Below are 6,000 nucleotides of genomic sequence, written 5' to 3' on the forward strand. Positions count from 1 at the left end.
AGGCGCGTGGCACCGCGCCCTGCTAAGTTTTGTATTTTTAGTAGAGACGGGGTTTCACCATGTTGGCCAGGCTGGTCTCGAACACCTGACCTCACGTGATCCACTCACCTCGGCCTCCCAAGGCGTGATTACAGGCATGAGCCACCACGCCTGGCCACACACAGGTTATTGATAATGTTCCAGTACTGGGATGGATGGTAGCTTCATTTCATTTCATCGTAAATAAATTAACAAACCCATAAACAAGGGGGAAAGAGAGGGTGGGAGAGTGGAGAACAAGGGGCTAGAAGGTCTGATGGGAGCTGAATCCTGCCAGGGATGTGGGACCCAGCGATGGTGTGGGATTGCTAGGAAGTCAGTGGAGTGTTTTAAGTGGAGGCGAGACAAAATCACCCTTTTATTTGGAAAAAATATTCTCCAGCTACTGAAAGTGTGATCCAGGAATCATCAGCACCCACATCACCTGGGAGCTGACTAGAAATGCGGACTTTCAGACCCATCCCAGACCTACTGAACTAGAATCTGTATTTTATACAAACAGGACCCCCCAGGTGGCTTGCACCCACAGGGCACTTTGAGAAGCCTGGGCTCCCTGCTGTGAGGGGAGGGCATTACGGGGGCCAGTGGGGATGAGGGAGGACAGGATACCAGGAAGGAGGCAACTGCCATGGTCTGGGTAGGGCATAGTGATATCAGTGGGGGAAGTGGAGAAACTCATATTCAAGCTGCATTTTGGGTGTAAAATCAGCTGGATTTGGGGTTTGGTTGTATGTGGGAGTGAGGGAGAGGGTGGCTGTATTAGTCCATTATTTTCATGCTGCTGATAAAGACATACCCAAGCCTGGGCATGGTGGCTCATGCCTGTAATCCCAGGACTTTGGGAGGCCGAGGCAGGAGGATCACCTGAGGTCGGGAGTTTGAGACCAGCCTGACCAACATGGTGAAACCCTGTCTCTACTAAAAAAAAAAAAAAATACAAAATTAGCCAGGCGTGGTGGTGTATGACTGTAATCCCAGCTACTCGGGAGGCTGAGGCAGGAGAATCGCTTGAACCCGGGAGATGGAGGTTGTGGTGAGCCAAGATTGCGCCATTGCATTCCAGCCTGGGCAACAAGAGTGAAACTCCATCTCAAGAAAAAAAAAGGCATACCTGAGACTGGGTAATTTACAAAAGAAAGAGGCTTTAATGGGCTTACAGTTCCACAATGGTTGGGGAGGCCTTGCAATCATGGCAGAAGGCAAAGGAGGAGCAAATCACGTCTTATATGGATGGCAGTAGGCAAAGAGAGAGCCCCTGCAGGGAAACTCCCATTTTTAAAACCATCAGATCTTGTGAGACTTATTTACTATCACAAGAACAGCATGGGAAAGACCATCCCCCATGATTCAATTATCTCCTACCAAGTCTCTCCCACAACATGTAGGAATTATGGGAGCTACTAGATGAGATTTGGGTAAGGACACAAAGCCAAACCCTATCAGTGGGTCTCATACATTGTCAAAGCCAGGGGAGTTTTTTGTAATATCCTTTCCTGGCTCTCTGTGTTACTCAGGTTCAATAATAGGGGCTGCCATTTACTGAGACAGATCTGGAGCCAGGTACACTGGGAAGCACTTTATAAGCACCATCCCATTTCATCTTTACAGTCATCCTCAGATGTAGGAGCTGTTCTCATTTTACAGATGAGGACACTGAGGTTCAGATAGAGAGACAGCCTGCTTGGCTCATGGATTGTAAGTGGCAAAACTGGGGATTAAATTTGAATCTGACTCGAGAAACTTCACTCCCCACCTTATTACCTCCCCAGCCTCTCATGACATTCAAGTCCATCTTCAACATCAGTCCCACCACTTCCCACCACATTGCTGAAATGCCAGTCAACCTAGATGAGTTGCTGGTTGCTTTAAGGGTGACACAAATTATTTGCAATTCTTCACATTGCAAGATGGAGTCTAGGTTTCCTCCTCTTGGACCTGGCCTGGCCTGAGTGACTCATTGGAGTGATAGAGCGTGATGGGAGCAAGCTTCCTGGATTTCCAAGCCTTGGTCGTAAAGAAGCTTTGTGGTGTCCTTTGGAGCCTCTTGAACATTCTCTCTGGGAACCCAAGCTTCTAGAAGAGACCATCATGCTAAGAGAGTCCACATATGGCCATTCCAGTTGACAGTCCCGCTGAGCCCAGGCTTCCACCATCCCTACCAAGACAGCAATCATGTTAGTGAAGCTGTGTTGGGCCATCCAGTCCAGCTGCCCACTGAAAACCAGGCTTCGGTCAATGCCATGTGGGACAGAATAATTACCCGAGTAAGCCCAGCCCAAATTCCTGACCTATAGTATTGAGATATGTAATGAAATGGATGTTATTTTAAGCCATTGTGTTTTAGGGGGAGATTGTCACACAGCAGTAGGTAACAGGAATGCTTGCTTCTACCTGCCCCAGCCCTCCAGCCTCTGCACCTTAGTCGCTTCCATCCTGACACCTGGAAAACCCTTTACCCAGATCCTAGACTATCAAAATTCTGCTTTCCAAATGGGTCAAAGCCAAAGGGCTGGGCTGCGTGCTGCAGTTCTTCTGTTTGCCCCTGCAGGTGCACTCTCCACCCTTCTGCACGCTGCTCTGCTGCTCTGTGTCTGGCAACCACGCCGCTGTGGGTGACACCAATGGGCTCTCCTGCCCTCTGGCTCTGGTTGGGTTTTGTCAACAGGGAGCACCAGCAGGAGAACAGCAGGTGAGAGGAGAGAGGTCAGGATATTCATTCCCCCTTTCCCTCGGTGCACAGTCACCAGGCTGACTGTGTCTCTCTACCAAGGCCACAGCTCCTGACAGTCCTCCTGGCCCTCCTCTCCATACCCTCCCCATTCCAGATTCCCCCTTGCCTATTGATTGATTGATTGATTGATTGATTTTGAGACAGAGTCTCACTCTGTCGCCCAGGCTGGAGTGCAGTGGTGCAATCTCTGCTCACTGCAACCTTCACCTCCTGGGCTCAAGCAATTCTCATGCCTCAGCCTCTGGAGTAGCTGGGATTACAGGCACCTACCACTACGCCCGGCTAATTTTGTATTTTTAGTAGAAACGTGGTTTTACCATGTTGGCCAGGCTGGTCTTGAACTCCTGACCTCAAATAATGCACCTGCCTTGGCCTCCCAAAGTGTTGGGGTTACAGGCATGAGCTACCGCACCCAGCCTCCTGCCATTTTCTTGAAAGGCAGTGGTTCCCTTTGTTACCAGAGTCCCACACCACCCTTTGTTGCTTTCCTTAAACTCTCCTCTCTAGGTTCAGGTTTCCCCAGAAGCAGAGCCTGAGACAAAGATTTCAATGCAAATAGTTTATTTGGGAAGAGGAAACATGGGAAGGATGTGGGTGCGAAACAAGACAGGAAAGGGGAAGAAGCTGACATGAGCAGGTCACCACGCTGAGCACCTGGAGCTCTATCCCTGGGCAGTAGTACTCTGGGAGATGATGAGTATGTCGCAGGCTTAACTCAGCTGAGGAGCGAGGAAGCTGGGGAATCTATCCGCCCCCTCCCCTCTGGCAATGATTCCAGGACATTAACTTCCTGGCACTCTTAGTTTGTTCAACATAACTGGCTGAGTTTCTTGCATGGCTAGAAAATATTTGCAGCAATGAGAGAGAGACTCTGTTAGCAGTAAGTAGCTATTGCCATGTAGAAGTGATTTTGAGGGCATATGGGCAGCTACACCAGCCCACACCTTTGTAAATAACTCCCATATTAAACCCTCTTCAATTACTCAGTTTGAGTGTGGCACCTGGTTCCTGCCCGGACCCCGAGTGATACAGGCTGGTCTTGAGCTTCTTCATAGCAATACAGAGTGAATCAGCGACTACAGAAAGCTTGAGAGGGGCTGGAGAGAGACGCCTTCCCCAACATTCATTATCCACACAGCACGCCACTCCTGCGAGAAGACAACAGAGATTGTGTATGTTTGAGAATGTCTCTCTACCTCCCATGTAGCCCTCCTGAAAAATCTAGTTCAAGATCTAGTCCAGGCCAGGTGCAGTGGCTCATGCCTGTCATCCCAGGACTTTGGGAGGCCGAGGCGGGCGGATCACCTGAGGTCAGGAGTTCGAGACCAGCCTGGCCAACATGGTGAAACCCCATCTCTACTAAAAATATAAAAATTAGCCGGGTGTGGTGGCATGCACCCGTAATCCCAGCTACTCGGGAGGCTGAGGCATGAAAATCCCTCTGGGCCACAGAGGGAGACTCTGTCTCAAATAAATAAATAAAAATCAACATCAAAATGTATATGATCAGGAGCCTCATCCACCACTTACAGCTCTGTGGCTTTGCGAAAGTTGTTCTGAGCCTTGATTTTCTCACCTGTGTAGTGGGGATAACATATACATACTAATTAATAGGATAAACCATAGACACGCCTTGCTCATAGGAGGAGAAGAACATCCTCACACAATGGGAGAGGTGGGGATTGTGGCAATGAGAGAGCAAATGCCTCATCAAGATGCTGCTGCGCTGAAGCATAAATCCAGTGTTGCCAGATCCTCCAATCATCCAAAAAAGCCGGAGACCCATCTTTTAATGTTTAAACTGTATTCAAATGTGTACTAATGTTTCAAACTTTGTATAAGCCAAAGAAAACATCTGTGGGCCAGATTTTGCCCCACACAGCCAAGGTCCCTGCTGATTCTGATCTTCTAAGATCTCTGAATAAGAAAGAGGACAAGGGACAGGTTGCCCTTTCACTCACATTTATCAGACAGGATTAGGATCAGTTGCACACAACAGAAAACCCCCAAATATTAATGGCTGAAAAAAAGATGGAAGTTTATTTCTCTGTTGTGTAAAAAGGCCAGAGGCAGGCAATGCCACTGATGTGTCAACTCCGGGAAGATGGCTCCTTCCATCCCTGTGTTCTGCCATCCCTAGCATCCAGCCCCTATCCTCATTGTGCAGTATGGCTGCTGGAGCACCGGCCTTCACATCTGCAGTCCAGAGAGCAGAGCTGAGGAAAGGAAGCAGCAGCCAGTGCTTCTCTTTTTTTTTTTTTTTTGAGACGGAGTCTCGCTCTTTCGCCCAGGCAGGACTGCAGTGGTGCTATCTCGGCTCACTGCAAGCTCTGCCTCCTGGGTTCATGCTGTTCTCCTGCCTCAGCCTCCCAAGTAGCTGGGACTACAGGCGCCTGCCACCATGCCCGGCTAATTTTTTGTATTTTTAGTAGAGATAGGGTTTCACCATGTTAGCCAGGATGGTCTCCATCTCCTGACCTTGTGATCCACCCGCCTCGGCCTCCCAAAGTGCTGGGATTACAGGTGTGAGCCACTGCACCTGGCCGCTTCTCTCTTTTAAATATCTAGATACCTGGTTTTCCTCACAACAAATTCTGCTTATATAGTCACATGGCCACATCTAATTGCAAAGGAGACTAGGAAATGTCTTATACCTGTAAGGCAAGGTACCCAGCTAAAAAAAAGCAGATTCTGCTACTAAAGAAGAGGACAGTAGGCCCACTGCAGTGGCTCATGCCTGTAATCCCAACACTTTAGGAGGTCGAGGTGGGCGGATCACAAGGTCAGGAGTTCAAGACCAGCCTGACGAACACGGTGAAACCCCATCTCTACTAAAAATACAAAAATTAGCTGGGCACGGTGGTGAGCACCTGTAATCCCAGCTAATTGGGAGGCTGAGGCAGGAGAACTGGTTGAACCTGGGAGGCAGAGGTTGCAGTGAGCCATGATAGTGCCACTGCATTCCAGCCTGGGTGACAGAGCAAGACTCCGTCTTGGGGAAAAGAAAAAAAAGAAGAGGATAGTAGATCTAGAAGGCTGCTCATTTCTGCTACATCAAATAGCCTGGTAGGTGAGGAGGGTGTATGGATAGGTGGAAAGAGTGTTACCAGGAAGCCAGATTCTGCTGTCCATATCATATGTCTTTGAGCCTCTTTCTGACCAGGAGAAGAAAATCAGTGAGCAAGATAGAAAGAGGCCTGAGTATAATCATAGTGACAACTTACCAAGGA

The sequence above is a fragment of the Pongo pygmaeus genome, chromosome 21 (genome assembly GCF_028885625.2).
Source record: "Pongo pygmaeus isolate AG05252 chromosome 21, NHGRI_mPonPyg2-v2.0_pri, whole genome shotgun sequence".
Lineage (NCBI taxonomy): Eukaryota > Metazoa > Chordata > Mammalia > Primates > Hominidae > Pongo > Pongo pygmaeus.